The 9738-nt window shown below is 41.7% G+C and overlaps 1 pseudogene across 1 annotated transcript; it reads left to right on the top strand.

Moving 5' to 3' along the window:
• The first annotated feature begins 9023 nt into the window (after window positions 1-9023).
• LOC308421712 (protein max-like) lies at window positions 9024-9507 on the top strand (annotated as a pseudogene). The gene has a single exon. The product of its transcript is annotated as a protein max-like (transcript).
• The last annotated feature ends 231 nt before the right edge of the window (window positions 9508-9738 follow it).

Here is a 9738-nt window from a genome sequence, read left to right as displayed (position 1 = left end):
ATGGATACAAAAGGTGGTGTGTCTGGAAAGAGTTGGGGAAGGGGTGAAAACACATTGTATGGCATTCTTGAAGAGTGAGTAAAAATGAGAATGAGGTATTGGTAAGCTTACATGGAGAGAAAATCTACAAAAGATGTTGCTCAAACCATTCACTAATGTCTGCTTCCTGATTTACCGCTGCTGTTAAAGCTTGCTCATCTCTATTGATCCCATGGTTTAACTTTGCTCTGAAAATGTCATCAGGTGCAATAAAATGAGAAACCAAAAGAGGAGATGCTGGGGACAAAGAAAAAAATAGCCATCCTCTTAGAGGAGAATGTTACCTCTTCTGTCTTTTGGGTATGTGTTCATGTATACGTGTGTGTGTGTGTGTGTGTGTGTGTGTGTGTGTGTATGTGTGTGTGTGTGTGTGTATGTGTATCTGTGTGACTGTGTATGTGTAGTTCAGAGGTTCATGCTGGGTATTTTCTCAGTTTTTCTCCACCTTATTTTGGGGTAACAATGTCTCTAATTGCATCTTGGGTTCCCTGATGTGCCTAGCCTGTCCTCATGCTTGCCCAGCCCTTGACATCTTTACTTGTAACAAAAATTTCAGGGACTAAATTGTATACACACACACACACACACACACACACACACACACAGACACACACACACACACACCTCTCAAGTGTGAAACAGTTTACAAAATACCTGGGCTCGTCCTTACAACTAAAAGTTATCACAAATAGGGACACCTGAGAAAAATCCTATGCCTAAAGAGATATCATGACCACAGTGATGTAGTATGTTGGGTGTGATACTAAAATAAAAGAGAGACATTTGGTTTAAAAAAAATCTCAATTTTAATTATGCATAGATTTTGATTAGTAACATCTCTATATTGAATTGTTACTTGTAAGAAATAGACTACACAAACACAAAATGTTACAAATAGAAGGATGTGTAGGAATTCTTAGCTACTGTTGTAAATTTTCTAGTACCTAAAAGAATTATAAAATCAAAAGTTTAATTGTTAAAGGAGCTAAAGAGATGGCTCAGCGTATAAGAGCACTTGCTACATAAGTATGAGGCCTAAGTGAGGATGGAGTGGCCATATAAAAAGTTAGGGGTTGTGGCTGAACCTGTACCTGTGGCCCCAGCTATGAGGAGAACAGGGACAGGAGGATCACTCTGACTTAATTGCCATCAACCTAGTCAAAAAAGATGGGCTCCACGTTCAATGAGAGATCCTGTCCTGAGGGAATAAGGTGGCGTGTGATGGAGCAGGGCACTGAGCACCTTCCCTGGGTCTTTGTGTATGTGCACGGCATGTAAAAATGATTTGGAAAGTGAACTACAAATTTACAGTCAAGAACACCAACAAGAGACTGGGAAAATTGAAAAGTGACAAAGACCATGGTTGTGAGGGAGGGTCTAGACTAAGTCCATTGAGATGGGAAGATCCGATCTAACTGTGGGCAGAACCATTCCCTCGGCTGGAGATCTAGATGGAGTGAAAAGGAGGAAGTAAACAGAGCACCATCTCTCTCTGCTTCCTGACTGCTGATGTCATGCTCCTGCTCTTCCTCCCCACAGATTCCTCAAACTAGGAACCAACATAAACCCTTTCTTCTTCCAATTGGTTTTGTCAAATATTTTGTCAGAGCAATCAGACAACTACTGAACTCATTTCATGAAGTCACTATAACATTAATAGAAAAGCCTTATCAAAAATTGCAGGTCACTACCTTTCAAGCACACTGACGACAGAATTTTAAGCGTTTTATAAATAAATCTAACAGCATATGAAATTGTAAGTCCTCAAACACAGGTTTCCAAAAAGTTAATACAAATTGGAACTGGAGAGATTGCTCAGTGCTAAGTAACACTGCTTACTTCTCAACCAGAGCACTTGACTTTGGTTTCCAGTTCCCATGCAGCATCTCATAGACACCTATAATTCTTACTTCAAGGAGTATGTAAAACCCTGTTCTGAACTCATCAGGTAGCTAGACATGTGTGCCGTGTACATTAACACACACATGAATAAAAAATAAGCATTAATTTAATTCATCACATTAATTAAAATTTAGGAAAAAAGTCCATAAATTTCAAAATTGTGGTAAACAGGTACTTGATAATATTCAGTGTTTGTTTGCTTGTTTGTTTATAACTACTTTTGAGATCAGTTTTTTTTTTCTCTTTTAGCCCTGGCTCTCATGGAACTCACTCTATAGACCAGGCTGACTTCAAACTTAGAGATCCTCCTGCCTCAGCTTCCTGGGTGCTGGGATTAAAGGCATGCACTGCCACTGCCTGACACATACATGATTTTAAATAAAAACTTCTAATCAGATAAAAATAGAAGATAACTTTATTAATTGATTAACAAACTTACAAGACCTCACAGACATCATATGTATTCTTAAAATAATATTCTCTTTATGAAGAGTTATCAGTGATGCCTGCTGCCAAGTACCTAGTCATCTTTGTCCTGGCAAATCTCCCTCATGCAGTAAGAAATAAATAAAAATGGACTGAAATTACAAAAGAAGAGAACATAAAGTTGGCCTATGTTTGAAGTGGCTATACTTTGGTCCACAGAAAACACAAAAACCTTTGCAGATAAACCATCTGGATTATCAAAGAATTCAGAAAGATGTTTGTACATGGAGTAAATAAAAATAAATTAGACTCCTATATAATAGCATAAATAGTTAGAAAACTTATTGGGGCATTGTAATTGTTTCATTAATTTTATTAAGATGAAGACATTTATTCCCAGGCTTGAGAATAAACTTAACCAACAATACACAAGCAGTGTCTACATCACTCTTTGATCTTTCCTTACCCGAAGTTGGATCACCATGGGTTAGCTGAGAACAGACAAAAGAACTTGGGTGCTGTGTTCAGAAGGGGTTCGTGAATGTTGAACAAGGTAAACCACAAACACGTGTGCCTCCGGTAGGAAATTGTAAAACTGAATTGCAGAGACTCTGGGAACAAACAAACCAAACACCTACAACATGTCAGAAAGCAGTCCTAAAAGTAGAAAATGAATTGTTCCGAAGGCCAAAATGAAGCAGACACTTAGACCTTAATTCTAACAGGCATTCTTCCCTCAGGTGATGACTGGCTCCAAGGCCAGGAGAGGAGGCACCTCCCGCTGAGGGAACAGGTTGCCAGACAGTCTCCTAAGGTACCTGGACACAATCCCACAAGGGGGAAGGCTGGGCCTTGACTCTCAGCCAGGAGTCTGGTGGCTTGGCTGGGCCTGGGTGTCTATGATTAGCGGGAGGTACTGTGCACATACTATCTCTCTGCAGCACCATCTGCAGCTGCCTTCTGCATTTGGCTCAAGGTCAGCATTGCCCATCACTGGGCCTTCTGTAAGCAAGACTTGGGGAAGGCCAGGTTTGACACTTGACTTCTCTCCTTAATGTTGGGAGGCCCAGCTTAGGTTAAAAAGTACAAATAAGTAAGTAAGTAAGTAGATAAATAGGTAAATGTGGCTGGATACCTTAGAAAGCTTAGCTAGGTAGCAGACTAGAAAGCACAAACACAAAAAGTGGAAAAGAACCACAAAGTTTCTGTGGCCCTGAGGTTGATAAATTATATTCTAGAAGCTTGAGAAGTTAAGTGTGTGTGTGTAAGAGAGAGAGAGAGAGAGAGAGAGAGAGAGAGAGAGAGAGAGAGAGACAGACAGACAGACAGACAGACAGACAGACAGACACAGAAAGAGACAGACATGGAGACAGAGAGAGAGACAGAGAGAGAGACAGAGAGAGAGACAGAGAGTAAGCCAAAGGTTGATGTCAGGTATCTTCCTCAATTTCTTTTCACCTTATTCTCTTCAATCTTTTTTTTTAAATTCACTGTTCTTTTAGACAAAAGATATTGATCATATTACTTCTTCCCCACCTCCTCTTAAATATTTCTTCTTTGAGACAGGGTCTTATATTGATGCTGGAGCTCACCAATTCTACTAGGCTAACAGGCCAGCAAGCTCCACTTCCCCAGTACTGAGCACCTGTGGGGATAATCTCCCGTGTGCTATATGGAAGCATCTTCTGCCAATACAAAGTCTCTGGTCCATAGACAAGGATGCAACAGAAGGTGGGACAATAGTGTAATGTGCATTCTCTGAGGGATTCATACTGGAATTTAATGATAGCATTAAGAAGTAAGTATTAAAAACATGTGGCTTTTAGAAGATGGGTAAGTCTCCAGGATAGTGGTCTTATGCTGGGGATTAGTGACATTACAGTAGAACTAAAAAAAAAAAAAATAGTTTAGAATTTCACTTGATTGATTGATTGACTGTGTGCATGTGTAAGCCATAGCAGACATGTGAAGGTCAGTAGACAACTTACAATTCTTTCTTTATTCCATGTGAGTTCCTGGGTTTTGTTACTTTTTTTCTTCTCTTCATTTTTTAGACATTTTAAACACAATTAAATTGTCCATTTTACAGAGAAGTTGTTTAACACATAGGTGTGGAGAGGGAGATAAATCTACAGGATACTATAGAACAGGATACTCTCAGGGAAGAGAAGCATTTCATTCTGTAGGGAAGGTACTTAACTTCAGGAAGTCCCTGAAACTGACAAGTATCACTAGGTTTTTCTTGCTCCAAGCATGTATGTATCTAAGCGATAAGAATTCTTCGACTGCCTTCCCGGAAGAAACAGACCATGAAGCTGCGTGGAAGAGACTAAGACCAACACAGGTAACTGCAAAGGGCACTGTCTGATCTGATGAGCTGCCTGCTGGCTTTGTGATACGCTCCGAGTTTTCAGCTTTTATGAACTGCCTCTCTGGATATGGTGGTATAGCTGACATTTCTGTTCCTGTAAGTTACCTCTCACCAATATTCCTGTGATATCAACAAAACTCATTGGATGACCAAGTAGGATATTGGTGGTAATTATTTATTTATTTCTATCATCAGTTTGTTTCCCAGGAAGAGTCTCACACTACAGTGTCAGGAGCTGAATTAAGTTCATCATTCTAGGTGACAAATGCCTTTACCTGCTGACCCTTCTCACTGGCCTTGAGAGAATTATTTTACTTCATTTGACTCCTGCCTCTTCTGCTATGTGAGGACAGAATAGCAGGATGTCAATTAAGAAGCAAGGACTGAGCCCATCTTACAGTGGGTCCAGTCATTTCCCAAGACCATCCCACAGTTATCACTCTGATGGGGACTATTGATGCTCCCAGAAACAACAGGCAGAATCTAAGACTTCCTAATGGATCTATTTATTTTCCCAGTAAAGACTCTTTTAGAGAAGACTAAATGGAACCTACCAGAACTGGTTTTCCTTACAGAGACTGTACAGGTAAAGCAATACCATATCACTGTAAACATCAGACATTGCCACAACAGTGATTTAAGAGAGACAGGGGTGATAATCCACCACATTCCCTTTCATCTCACTTTCTTGACCTGTGCAGAAAACAGAGGACTTGCATTGGGTCAGTAGGTTATTATGAATTTTATCAAGAAGTGTGTTTACTCACAAACATTATTTCAAATGTAATTTTGCTGCTTGCAAAAATAAGCATATTTCCTGATACCTATTTGCAGCCTTGGATTTTTTCAAAACCTTTTAATAAGGGTTTACAAATGCTTGAACCTCCTTTTCTAGCCCACGTTCCAAAGGTAGAGAATAAATGAAGGTAAATAGGACGAGGGGTGTGGACCTGTTTAGAAGTAGTTCTTTGGGGGTGATTTCAATCTCTTTTGAACCAACAGTCCAGTTCAAAAGTGCCACCAAACATGAATCAGCAGCAGTGGCACGATCCAGCAGAAACAGCCAGGCCTCTGCTGAATTGTCTCAGGCCAAAATCAGCTGGAAAGCCAGAAGAGTTTCCTTGCCACACCTCTCTCAAGGAAGTGAAGGTTAGCTAAGGCTGGAGACAAAATGTCCGCACAGCCAGTAATGCAAATGCTACTTAGACTCTCCAAATATCACATGTCCTTTCATGGGTCTGCTTCAGCAAAACACGACAGGAGTCTGCCTCACAGGACACAGCCAGCAATTTCCACTTCACCTATTACTTGTTCTGAAAAATCCTTCTTACTGATCCTATAGTCCACTGAAATCCATTTGCTTTCACCCGAGTTCTGCAATGCACTTCCACTGTCCCAACTCGGTGACATACCAGCATCATATGTCACAAGGTAGTTCACTGCTTGTTATGTTCTGGAGACATTCTGCTGCTTCGTCACACAGGCAAAGCCACTGCTGATATAGCTACTGATCAGGAAATAGCTGTGACTCTATCAGGAATGCTGAAAAGCACCCAGAGGCCACCCGTATCCTAGAATAGCTCTGGATTTGGCCCAACACTTGTAGAAGACATATCATAGTGCAATGTCAAAACGTTGGACACCCCTGTGAGACACATTGTTAAGACATAGAGCAAAGGATGGCGAATAATCCAACAAAAATCTACCTCAGGCAAATATTAGTTACTTTCCTGTTGTGATAGAACCCTGACCAAATGTAATTCAGGGAAGAAAGAGTTTATTTTACCTCTTGATTTCAGAGGGTTGTAGTCTGTCATGGTGGGGAAGAAAAGTCATGGAGATAGGATCAGGACTGAAGAGATCGCATTTAATCCCCACCCAAGAAGCAAAACAAATGAGCAAGAAGTAGGGAAGACTTTTATAAACTTTGTGTTTGGGACCCCCACAGGGGTCACATATCAGAGATTTTGCATATTGGACATTTACATTACAATTCATCAGAGTAGCAAAATTGCAGCTATGAAGTAATAATGAAATAATTTTATGGCTGGGGGTCATCACAATATGAGGCAAGTGCATTAGAGGATGGCAGCATTGGGGATATTGAGAACCATCACCATAAACCCTCAAAACCTACCACAGTGACATACTTCATCCAGAAAGTCTCTGTGTTCTAAAGTTTCCAAAGCCTCCAAAAACACCAACAGGAGACCAGTTGTTTAAGTATATGAGTCCATATTTATATGAGGGAAATATTTCTCATTCAAACCACCACACCCACCAAATCATTGAGTTGAACACTTACAGAAACACTATAAATGCAAGTGGTGTATATGACATGAGGCTCAAGGAGGGCCTAAGTACATAAGAAAATGGGGCTGGAGAAGAGCCTCAGTGGTTCAGAATATTGGCTGCTTTCCCAGAAGACCCTAATTTAATTCCCAGATCCTACATGGCAGAGCATGACTATCTATAACTCCAGTTCCAGGGGATCCACTGTCTTCTCTGGCTTCTGCAGGCACCATGCACACATATGGTGCAAAGACATACATGCACGTGAAACCCTGTTTCACAGAAACATAAAAGAAGCTTAGGAAAATGCACAAGAAAATTGACTGAGGAAAAGGTCCAAATGCTTATGTTATGAATGTCTACAGTAAACCTAATCCAGTCTATCTATAGCTTTATGGGGGTGTTTTAATGAATAGTTGGGGCAGAAAAAAATCCTTTGGTTTGATTTGTGTATGTTTCTCCTTTACACGGTGCCTAACAATGAAGGACTTAAAAATCACACTATTGAAAATTGGGGGCAGTCACACACACACACACACACACACACACACACACACAAAATTAAAAATAAAATAAACTTTAAAACTCCGTGTCTCATGTGAGTGTTTACCAAAGGTTGAAGACAGCAAGCATCAAAGAAGAATGTTAAGGGATGGAAGGATCTGTTCTGTGGATGTCAGTCACCTTTTTCCCAACAGTTCTCTTACGACCCAATGGGTTCATGAGTAAAGGAGACCACATAGGAAAGATGGAGGTTTTGCAAAGTCTCAGTAGCAGAGACTTCTCACTTGTCTTGACTATGATAATCAGGCTATGGCTAGTGCTAAGCACCCCATCTGTCCTCAGCTGTCGGGGTCCACCTATGCTGGCAAGGAAGACACAACACTCCGGATTCTTCTCAACAGCCTTTATTCAGGAACACCTCAATGCTGAGTATGGGAACCCCGAGCTCAGAACTCGCTCACCTTATATTTCCCTCTAGCTGGGGAGGGATGATCTGTCCCCCAGGGATTCGTGCAGTGCGACTCCCCTGATTAGCATAGCGTCGCCTGGCATTAGGAACATGTATGCACATGCGCAGTGTACTTGTTTACCACAAAGCAAGCTGGATGTCGGTGCCATCTTGGCGGGTGCGGTCGGGCCACTCCCTACACTCAGCAAAGCCTAACATTGAACCACTAGCCTGATCCTATTCCACACACAGGGTGATCAATCCTTTACCCAGTCTCAGGTTAAATATGCCAACCCACTTCCAAAATAGAAAGAACAGCATGTTTTTCTGATTTTGTCATATATCTGCTATGGTTATAGATTCACCACTCCATCCTACCACGATTCTTCTCAAACTACCATACAAGAACTAGCACAATGCTTATCCACTGTCTGTTATATTGCTGTAATTAAATATACAATAAAACCTACCTACAAAAGGAAGGGTACATTATGACTCACAGTTTAGGGATACAGTCTATGTGACAGGAGCATGACACAGCTGGTCACATTAACTTTGCAACCAGGAAGCACAGTGATATGAATCATGATGCTCAGCTTGCCTTCTATTTTTATTCCTAAGTCTAGAACCCTGGCTCATAGGATGATACCACCATATTTAAGATGGATCTCCTCATCTTAATTAACATAATGAAGACAATTCTGTCAGAGATATGGCAAGCGTCTTGTCTCCTACGTGATTCAAGGCCTTGTCATGTTGACAATCAATGTTAACTGTAATATTCATCATCATTGATTGCTCTGGTAGAATTCAATTCACAGAAAACGAAGGGTTCTAAGTGACTGGCCACGGTCACAAAATTTACTAACTCTATCATGGTGGTCATTGTAAAGACCATCTACAAATATAGTCATGGTGGCTCACACCCAGAATCCTACCTACCACTCAAAAGGCTGAGGCAGGAAAGTTCTGAGTTTGAGGCCGTGTTTACCCCTCCCCTTTTCGCCACTGCTGCAGTGGTCGCTCCTGGGGACATAGGAAATGGCGATAAGGATGACATGGGGTGGGGAGCGAAGAAGAGCAACCCAACCGAGGTTTCAATCTGCGGCTGACAAACGGGCTCACCATAATGCACTGGACCGAAAACGTAGGGGCCACATTAAAGACAGCTTTCACGGTTTGCGGGACTCAGTCCCATCACTGAGTCCTGCAGAATTTGGGCATTCTGGGCCCAAATTCTAGACATAGCAAGAGAGTTTATCCAGTATATGCGAAGGAAAAAACATACGCACCAGCAAGACATTGATGACCTCAAGCGGCAGAATGCTCTTCTGAAGCCACAAGTCCGTGCACTGGAGAAGGCAAGATCAAGTGCACAATGCAGCCCGACTACCCCTCCTCAGACAACAGCCTCTACACCAACACCAAGGGCAGCACCATCTCTGCTTTCGATGGGGGTTCATTCTCCAGCACAGAGTCTGAAGAGCCCCAGAACAGGAAGAAACTCCCGATGGAGTCCAGCTAAGCCATGCGGGGCAGGCCGGCAATAAAACTGTCAACTGTCCCGTTGCAGCCTCCTTCAGTTCATCATTAGAGCCCTCAGAACCATTGAGAAGACTATTTTCCTGTTCTCTTCATTCGTTGTTATTTTGCATAGAAGCTCTTGGACAACAGCTCTCATCCTCTGCCCTGAGCCCACTATTTTTAAATGTATGCCCATCAGGGGTCCCTGTCCCCACCAGAAAGTTTAAACCAA

The sequence above is a fragment of the Micromys minutus genome (genome assembly GCF_963924665.1).
Source record: "Micromys minutus genome assembly, chromosome: 6".
NCBI lineage: Eukaryota > Metazoa > Chordata > Mammalia > Rodentia > Muridae > Micromys > Micromys minutus.
The sequence above is the reverse complement of the archived record's forward strand: the minus strand, read 5'-3'. Positions and strand labels throughout refer to the sequence as shown.